Here is a 10,644-nt window from a genome sequence, read left to right on the forward strand (position 1 = left end):
CAGCTTCATGTGCCCAAGTTCTGAGAGAATCTCTTCATTCTGTCCTGAGTTCAGCTACCTGATGGTTTAAGTCTGTCTCCAGCTATAATCTCCTGTACCTCTCACTGTTTCCCAGAATCCTCTCTTTCTCTTCCTGACAGTGTCCCACCTCCTACTTCCTACCTCAGCTCACTGGCCATAGGCTTTTTTATTGACAGGGGATGCTTATAAGAGATTCTTCTCTACATGGTTGTTTGCAATTGAGGGAAACCTGACTGCTCTCAAGAAAGGAGGTCTGGAAGCATCAACTGCAGCATGCAGTTGATCTGCCAGGTCCTACAGTGGTTTAAAGTTCTCTCCACTCCTCAAGCCCCGACCACCAGATACCACCACTTTGGCACCAGTTAGTTCTGGTCGGTCGCTTTTTGTCAATTTCTGGTCAAGCCACTCTGATATTCCCACTGATGAAGAACTTGGTGCCTTTTCTGAACGAGCACTACCTCCACTTGTTGCTGCAGCGTCAAAAGATGTTCCTCGAACAGAAAACACCTTTACTTTCTCATCACACTTTACTGTACACAACGCATTTCCTGCATAGGTAGTTCTCACAAATGTGTCAGGTGACTTGATCTCAATGATGTCAGAAACTGGGGCAACTTTAAGTTTGGCAGCTACTCTGGGCAGAAGGCTCTTTGCAAAGAGATGTGTGTGTAACTGAACTGCTTCTGCGTTTCCAAAATCAATGGTGTGAGTTCCTCTGGAAGGAGGCTGGCTTTGTTCCCAATGACATGCAAGTCGGTCAGACAGGAAAAATAGTAGCTCCAGAACGTTATATTGCTGTTGGAATATCTGGAGCCATCCAACATTTAGCTGGGATGAAGGACAGCAAGACAATTGTGGCTATTAACAAAGACCCAGAAGCTCCAATTTTCCAAGTGGTAGATTATGGAATAGTTGCAGATTTATTTAAGGTGGTTCCTGAAAGGACAGAAATACCAAAGAAAAAAATAAGTCAAAATCATATCTTAAGGAAACTGTCAAAAGTATTCAGCTGAAATCATAGAAATTCATAACCTGAAGAAAGAAATTATGCTAACAGCATCTAGAATGCCTTTTGGTGGATCGATTATTATATCCCTTTTTAATATTTTGTAGTTCCAAACAATTATTTTTTGACATTTTCTAATTCTGAAATAAAAAACATAATTAAAAAAAAAGAAAGGAGGTCTGAATGCAACTTAAAAATGGATTTGAGGGGAGAGGGTGGGATGAGTAAATAAAAGGATGCCTGGGGCTGTGAATCGCTACCTAGAGCTATCTACTTTTCACATCAAGAAATGGACCACAGGAGGAAGCAAGTTTCAGATTCAAGGACTTAGACTGCAGTTCTGTTTTGAGGTTCAGAGCCTCTCAGGCATGCGTGCTATTTCAAATGGAAATGGAGGTGGATTGTTTGTCTTCTAGTTTTCAGCTGATAATAAACTTATTGTGAGACTTAGATAGATAAGGACATATCATCTTCATGTTTACTGTGTTCCTCCAAATAGACAACCCCTTGTGGTTGTTTTTAAGCTTGACATCCATGTCATAACTTATTGGCTATTTTATGATTTTAAAAGAGCAGTTTGCTACAAAGGAGAGGTTAACTTTTGACCCTCACCTGGGGTTTTGATAAGGATAATTATACACACATTGATCTGCATCGGCTCACATCTCCCAGCCCAGGCGACACTGTGTCTTGATGTCAGTGAGTATGCATCAGATCAGTGGACAAAAGGAAGGAAACAAACAGTCCGTGTCTTATTTCAGGAGACTTCAGTGGGCTAACTATGTCCAAATCTTAGGAAGAAGATCTGTCTCCTGGGATGCAGCAGTGTTCTCTAAGAAGGTGGGAACCCTTACAGCTAACCAGAACTTGACTGAGCTAGTTGGAGACATCTTCTCTCAACTAGAACTTCAGAATGTTTTCTATTTTAAACTCCCCCCCCCCTCCTGCTGTGGATCGTTAGGAAAGGATTTTTTTCTTTCTTTTCTTCTTTCCTTTTCTTTTCTTTTCTTTCCTTTTCTTCTCTCTCTCTCTCTCTCTCTCTCTCTCTCTCTCTCTCTCTCTCTCTCTCTCTCTTCATTCTAGCTATCACAGGGATAACCAGAACAAACCTACTTCTCTTCTTATGTAAGGTCTTTGTTCAGAACCTGACTTTTTCAACTGTCTTTTCCTTTCTTTTCTTTTAGAAACTTAAAGCAAATCAAACATGTCATTATGTACAAGTGACCAAATGACTGGTCCTTAACGAGTCTCTCTGGGTGTACAAGACTTGGAGATAACGTTCAAGTGTGTAACAAAGTGTGGTTTGGCACGCCAGACTGCAGCAGGAATGGGGGACAGATGCACCTAAATGGTTATAGTGATAGGCAGTGTTGCTTTATAGTGTGTGAATTTGGTTAATACCTCATTAGTTTATTAAAGGCAGAGAACAAAAGGCTGGATAAAATAATGGCTGTGTTCCCGGGAGCAATTTTCACAGATGGTTGAGTGAGTTTAGTAAACACAACAAAACAGAAACTGAAGATACCATTTGACCTGTCTGCAGATGGGAGCCCCTTCAAGTTCATGTTCCCTTTTAAGTGCCTTGGTGATGATGTGTGCTGGCTTCAGTACTGCCAATGCAGCCAGGTTTGAGAAGAGGTAACTGGGAGCCTTCCCTGGGTTAGACAGGCTCACAGTCACAACAGCTTTTTTTTTGGGGGGGGGGCGGGGGGGGGATTTTACTTGATGGCCATATGGGTAAGCTGACTTTAAGAGAGTGACACATAAGTCTTGGGATAAAGGATAAATGTCATAATTTTTCTTGAGCTGAGCAACTTGCTGCTTACTTAAATAATTGTAAATTTTAATATTCACACTAGCTAATATTGATAATTTAGTGAATAACAAGACAGCCTCCGTGGACTCGCTATTTAGTGTAAAAACTGCTGATGAGCATGGAACTCTCATAGAACTCTCTCTTTCTAGTCTTGTTTTTAACTATAATTTAAAAAAAAATTGAAGCCGGGCATTGTGGTGCACGCCTTTAATCCCAGCACTTGGGAGGCAGAGGCAGGTGGATTTCTGATTTCCAGGCCAGCCTGGTCTACAAAGTGAGTTCCAGGACAGAGCTATACAGAGAAACCCTGTCTCGAAAAACCGAAAAAAAAAATTGAAATTATAATTATATCGTCCTCTCCTTTCTCATTCCTTCTTCCCTCCAAGTTCTCCTATGTATCCCTACCCTTGCTTTCTTTTAAATTAATGGCCTCTTTTTCTTAAACTGTTTGAATGGGTTAAATACGTTACGAGTTAGTTAGGGAAGGAGCTTATGGCCAAGGCATTTATTAATGAATAATTGGTCTCAGAGTTGTCATTCCATGAGCAGGGACTGAGAGGAAAAATTGATAATTTTTTAACACAACTGATTCCAACATATACAAAAAGAGCATGGAGACTTTGAGACATGGCTGCAGGAGCAGGCCACACACAGAAAGAAAATTCTGACACACAGACCTCTGCAGTCACAGCCTGGGTCAAATCTGTAGCAGCCATCCAGAAGCAGACACTTCATCAATAACTTCCAGCTTCGAGGATGGCCTGGTCGGTCATCAATGGGAGGAGAGGCCCTAGGTCCTGTGAAGGTTCTATGCCCCAGTATAGGGGAATGCCAGAACTGGGAATGGGAGTGGGCGGGTTGGGGAGCAGTGGGAGGGGAGAGGGGGTAGGTGGTTTTCAGAGAGTAAACTAGGAAAGGGGATAACATTTGAAATGTAAATAAAGAAAATATCTAATAAAAAATATCATCCTACTGTTAAAAAAAATGATGGGCTTACTATGAGGATCTGACTGCTGCATATAAAATTCTTTCTAGAAGAAAATATTTATCTAAAATAAGATCAATATGAGAATTATTGATTTTCATTTCCAAATTATGAAAAATGAAATTAAAATTATTGGATAAATAAAATAAAATAACTTCCAGCTTCCCCAGTTTGTTGGACTCTGCTTCTAACTTAGAACCAACCAGAGAAAGCCATACCTGTCTTCCCTCCCCACCAGCATAGGTCTCTGCCTTCCAACCTGCTTCCGCCTCTCCATGCCAGCCTGGCCTCTGAAACCTTCTCCTCACACCCATAAAGGGTTCCCTTCCTCTGCCTGCCTTATAGTCAGCCAGGCACCAGTGTTGCCATTTCTGGACTTGGAACCCATCAGAGAATAGAGGCTGGGCAAGGCTGGGTGCAGGAGCTTGAGTAACATAAAGTTTTCCTATTCAGATCTTACCTTAGCCACCATCTTAATAACAGGCTTTTCTCTGCTGTAGTCAGCCTTCCTGCATGCAGTTAGGCCAAAAAATATCAGGGGCACACAGTACAACCTGCAAACCACAGTAGAATAACTCTCTCACTTTCTGTCAGTGATAATATTGTCTCACACCCTTGTCACCATTGCCACCTTCCTTTCTCCAATCTTAATGCCTGGAGAAGAATGGCAGAGAGGCACACAGAGTTCCTGCCACCTCCAGCCTCAGGCTATGTTAGGATTTTCTTAGTTAGGATTTCTATAGCTGTGATAAACACCCTGACCAACATGGTCCACAGAATCAACTAATCAGGGCTCGTGGAAGCTCACAAAGACTGAATCAATAATCAGGAAGCCTGTATGGGTTTGAGTGAGGCCCTCTGCATAGATAATATGGTTTTATAGCTTAGTGTCCTTGTGAGACTCCTAAAAGTGAGAGTGGAGGTGTCTCTGACTCTTGTGTCTGCTCTTGGGACCCTTTGCCTCTTACTGGATTGCCTTCTCCAGCCTTGATACAAGGGTTTGTGCCTGGTCTCATTGTAACTTGTTATGTAGTGTTTGGTTAGCATCCCGGGGAAGCCTGCTCTTTTCTGAAGGGAAACAGAGAAGGGAAACAGAGGAGAAGTGGATCTGGGGGGCGGGGGGAGGGAGGAAGGAGGGAGGAACTGGTAGGTGTAGATGAAGAGAAGCTACAATTGAGCTGTAATATATGAAAAAAGAATTAAAAAAAAAAAAAAAGCTGGACGTGGTGGCTCACGCCTTTAATCCCAGCACTTGGGAGGCAGAGGCAGGCAGATTTCTGAGTTCGAGGCCAGTCTGGTCTACAAAGTGAGTTCCAGGACAGCCAGGGCTATACAGAGAAACCCTGTCTCGAAAAACCAGAAAAAAAAAAATCACCATGACCAAAAGCAAATTGGGAGGAGAGTGTTTATTTTCAACCCTGAGGGAAGGCAGGAACACAAGCAGACCAGGAATCCGGAGGCAGGATCTCATGCAGAGGTCATGGAGGAGTACTGTGTACTGGCTTTTCGGCCAAGGCTTACACAGCCTGCTCTCTTATAAACCCCATGACCTCTCACCCAGTCTAGGATCCAGCCAGGGAATGGCCCCACCCACAGTAGACAGGTCTTCCACCATCCGTTAGCACAATCAAGATAAGCAAGCCCCACAAGTCATTCTGGGAGATCCATGTCAAGTTGACAACCATCCACACTAACCATCACAGGGTCCAACCTACTTAACATCGTCTGAGTGTGTAGTAGACATTGTGAATATTGCCCAAACTGTCCTTCTCAGCCCATTCACCTACTCTTAAGCCAAGCATCTTCTACTGAGTAGATTACCATTTGGCTCCCGCACCAAACTGAAGGACCTACTGTGGAGAGAGAGCTCCACTGATGACAGAGTGGGAAACACTGCTGAGCAAACCAAAAGCCAATCTCCAAGCCTCCTTAATAGGAGGAGCCCAGCCTTCAGCTACCCTGCCCTGCCAACAATTTGCCTACACCTGCACCAGTTCTGATCGCCTTTGAGCTCTCAGCCCGTACCTTATGCCCGCCCCTATGCTCCTTCACTGGCACTTGTCTATCAGCCACTCCCTTTTCTTCCCTTCCAATCTTTTCCTCCCCGCTGACACAACCCCATTCACATATTGGCTTGTCCAACCTTCACCATCCTAAAATGTTCCGGCTCTTAACTTCTGTTTCTCTCATCCTCTTCCCAGTCAGGCGGCTCAGGGCAGCCTGACTATACTTCATTTCCGTGGTACCTGCCTTGTTCCGGCAAACTGGCCTCCCCGTGGGTTGAAACATGCAAAACACTCTCTCCAATCCTGAGCCACTGGCTTGTACCCAAGCCATTTCGGAATCATTACTTCCTCCCTGCTTCACAAAGGATGAGCCCTTGGTACTCAGTATGTGAGCTGGCCTAAAGCAAATAGAAGTACGGAATTCTCAAAACAACGGGCTGATTCTACCTGACAAGTCAGCCCTAAGATATATGAGAATTCCTCAAATTTCCCCATGGATTCACTAAGACAAAAATACATAAACTGTTCATCTTTTGTTAAACTTATATTAAGCATTAATGATAGAAACAAACCAACATGCTCAAAATATACACAAAAAATACTGATTTTTCTAAACTTGATGAAAGAATCATATTTCGTTAACATCTGAACAGTAACTAGGGAAATATTAATCAAGACATATTAAACTAGTCATAATTACAGTTGTGCATGATAGTTGCATGAAGAAATCAGTCAACCCGTTTGACCACATCTGCATCTGTAGCATTTCACAGAAAAAAAAAACACATAACAATGGAAAACACAGGGTAATTTTAAATGTTCTGAAAATAAAATTGATTAAGGCATTGAACTAGCTTTATGTTGCCAGTCCCATAAAATGTGCTGTCAGGCAATTTTCTTAAAGTCAGCCTAGAGCTTTGTGGATTGTTGCATTCATAAATCCATTAATACATTCTATATTCATGAATATATTTACATGCACAAAAGCATACATCTCCAGAGTCAGCTTGCAGGACAAAAGAATCTGCTTGATTAAAACTGCGGGGCTAAGATAATCCCCTCTTCCAAGTCCTCTCTTCATCTCCAAGCCTGGTCTGCTAGTGTGCTCCCCTGGGAGCTATCAGCCTGTGCCTGAATTGCCTGCCAAATGTAAGCTCTTCAAGGTCAAGATCATTTTAGCCATCTTTGAATCGCCAATACCTACACCTAGCACTTAGGACAGGCTCAACAACCGTCCAACAAACTTAATTCACTAAGTTGATGCATGACAAATGCTTCTCACTGTCATTGTGAATCTGGATTCCCTAGGGATGGTGCCGTGCAAACTCAAACACCCCGTTTCCAGAAAATTTTGAGTGCCCCAACAGAACCTGATATAGTTTTAATGAAATAACTACAAAACAACATTTTTTTAATGTGGAAAGAATTATAATAACCTGGGAGCATCTATCATATGTATCAGCTAGCAATGCTTTCAGCTGTCCAAAATGGGGCCTTACCAGCAAGAAGCCTGATACATGGGTGCTGCCAGTGTTTCTTCAGCATGAAGAGGCCAGGGCCATTGTGGATAAGATTCAGCTTCTAATTTGCTCATCACCTTATGGTTGATAAATGCCTGCAGTAGTTCTGGACATCATACCCATAGTCAAAGCAAGAAAAAAAAAGGAGGGTACCACTTGAAATTGATCCTTTGATAGAGAGCAAAATTATCTTGGAAATCTGTCCTGTAGACTTTCTCTTCCATCCCATTGCCTATAACTGTAGTAATTGGCTAGAACTATCTAAGTAGTTTGCCTAGAGTCATTCAGCTGGTCACCTCCCCCACCTCTCACCTCCACACCCCCATCCAGGCTGCAAGGGTAACTTAAAGAAAAGAATGCTAGCTTTCCTTTGTAGCTTCTTTGGTGAAAAGCTTTTGGGGGATTGGGAATGAAAGGTTAGTGGTTTAGCCCAGTGGTTCTCACCCTTCCTAAGGCTGCAACCCTTTAATACAGTTCCTCATGTTGTGGTGACCTCCAGCTGTAAAAAATATTTCATTGCTACTTCATAACTGTCATTTTGCTACTCTTATGGATCGTAATATAAATGTCTGATATGTAACCCCTGTGAGGATCTCGACCCACAGGTTGAAAACCATGAGTTTAGCCCAACATCTGCCATACAGTCATTCCTATCAATTCCCTATCTACCCTGTTTGCCAAATAACTTTCGAGACAACCCTATGATGTAGGTATCTTTATTGTACAGATTTGAAGAAAAACAAATCACAGATAGAGGCACAGATAGAGCAAGTATCTCTTTCACCCCCAACCCAATCAAACCCAGGTCATTTATCCTCAGAGTGCATGCCCTTTCCCTCTCGAACCCAGAGCTTTAGAGATGAGTCTGTGGTGAGTGAGTGTCTGCTAGCTCAGGTGTTGTCAGCCTTTACTGCACTACAACACCTGCTAGTGAAGCAGGCCTTTAAATATCACCTTTACTTTTATGTCTCCCTTCCAGTGTAGACCCAGGATGGTGTAACATTTTTAATGCACATTAAAATTCAGGACTCGTCCTACAGTCTGGTTTATTTTGGGTCTGGTTATCTTTCGTCCTACACCTTGGCACATGAACCCTGCCCAAATTGCAAGCATGTGAGGAACGTGTTGCAAATGAGGTCCCAAGACAACAGTAGGCATTTTCTTATTATAGGTCTGTTTTCCAAACTGTAGGATATGTTAAAATTCTGTAACATGGAGCCCCTGAGGGTGCCTCAAGTCACTAAACCTATTTATCCTAACTAAGATGTGTTCAGGAAGTTCAAACATCCAAAAAAAAAAAAAAAAAAAAAAAAAAAGAGATAACTTTTCCCTGGAGCTAGGCATATGGAAATAAAAATAAAATAAGGCAAAATAAAAAGCCAACAGTCAGCTGCCTTAGAAAATCTGGAAGCCTTCCTTCCCTTCCCCTAACCATACCTAAGCGATATTATCTCCAAATTACTTATGCATTGCAGAACTTCTAATATTAAGAATCAATAATGCATGCCATTGTTTCCCAATGTTGAAAGTGAAGAGTTGCCACACATTTTAAAATTAGAAATAGCTGTGGGCTCTTTGTGTTATAATAAAAAATAAAACCAGTAGTTTTCACCTCTGTTGCTAAGATAAAGCACACTGACCAAGAGGAATGTAGAAGAGTTCATTTCAGCATACACTCCCAGATCACAAACCATCATGAGCGAAGTCAAGGGAGGAACTCAATCAGGAAGTTGAAAGCAGACCTAATTGCTACTCTACGCAGCAGCAATACCTCTGACCATGTAGTAGGAACAATGGATGGTGATGCTTGCCAGCTGGCTCACAAACCAGTTTATATTCCAGCCAGCATTCTTATGTAGTTCATCCCTGCCAAGGGATGACACCTCCCACTGTAGGCCGGACCCTTTACATCAATTAATAACAAAGATAATCTCCAATAGACATGGCCACAGGCCAAACTTATCTAGGCAATTTCTCAATTGGGGCTGTCCTCTCAGATAACTCCAGGCTGTGTTAAATTGGCAGTTGAAGTTAACACCATACTTGGCTAATTAGTCCACTAAACAGGACCACCTAGACTGTGGTCTTCACACAACTGACTACTGATTGACAAAGAGAATTGATATAAAACTTCCTACAGAGATTTGAAAATGACACATTTGATTGCTTTACTAGTAGATCATATGTATGGTTGCTTGTTTGTTTGTTTAATGTTACCAGTTCAGGTGCAATGCTTACTTGATCAGTCCCAGGAGAACAAACTATGTATCTAGCTTTGGTGTGCAGTAGATTGAAAAAGATGATAAATAATGTACACTATCAGAAGCGCTAATACATCATGACATTTTGGATAGTAACCCTCATGAGGGGAACTAGCTATAAGCTTAGAGGTTAAGAGCTCACGTTTCCCGCTTGAAACTCAAGAAGAACGAAGAACAAAGTGTGGACACTTTGCCCCTTATTAGAATTGGGAACAAAACACCCATGGAAGGAGTTACAGAGACAAAGCTTGGAGCTATGTCAAAAGGATGGACCATCTAGAGCCTGCCATATCCAGGGTTTCATCCCATACTCAGCTTCCAAACGCTGACACCATTGCATATACTAGCAAGATTTTGCTGAAAGGACCCAGATATAGCTGTGTCTTGTGAGACTATGCCGGGGCCTAGCAAACACAGAAGTGGATGCTCACAGTCAGCTATTGGATGGATCACAGGGCCCCCAATGGAAGAGCTAGAGAAAGTACCCAAGGAGCTAAAGGGATCTGCAACCCTATAGGTGGAACAACAATATGAACTAACCAGTACCCCGGAGCTCATGTCTCTAGCTGCATATGTATCAAAAGATGGCCTAGTCGACCATCAGTGGAAAGAGAGGCCCATTGGTCGTGCAGACTTTATATGCCCCAGTACAGGGGAATGCCAGGGCCAAGAAGTGGGAGTGGGTGGGTAGGGAAGTCAGGGGGGGGGAGGGTATGGGGGACTTTTGGGACAGCATTGGAAATGTAAATGAGGAAAATACCTAATAAAAAGTATATATATTAAAAAAAAAGAGCTCACGTTTCCATACACGGCTGCCTTCTTCAACCTTATAAGAGAACAAGGTTTCCCAGCTCTAATTTAGAAGTAGCAGAAAGAACGAAAATAACCTCTTGAACCTAGAAGTAATTCTGGACCATCAAGCATCTGCCTGGTGGAACGGCGACTGCAGACAGAAGGTAAAAAGTCAACAGAGGTTGCTGAGCTAACGCCAGAAGTGAGCCAGAACGAAGGAGCAGACTTTCCAGAAGT

General features: G+C 42.5%; 1 pseudogene; it reads right to left on the bottom strand.

The window, feature by feature from the left end:
* Nucleotides 1-204: 204 nt before the first annotated feature.
* Gm15285 lies at nt 205-973 on the bottom strand (annotated as a pseudogene).
* Nucleotides 974-10,644: the final 9,671 nt, after the last annotated feature.

The sequence above is a fragment of the Mus musculus genome, chromosome 13 (genome assembly GCF_000001635.26).
Source record: "Mus musculus strain C57BL/6J chromosome 13, GRCm38.p6 C57BL/6J".
Taxonomy (NCBI): Eukaryota; Metazoa; Chordata; class Mammalia; order Rodentia; family Muridae; genus Mus; species Mus musculus.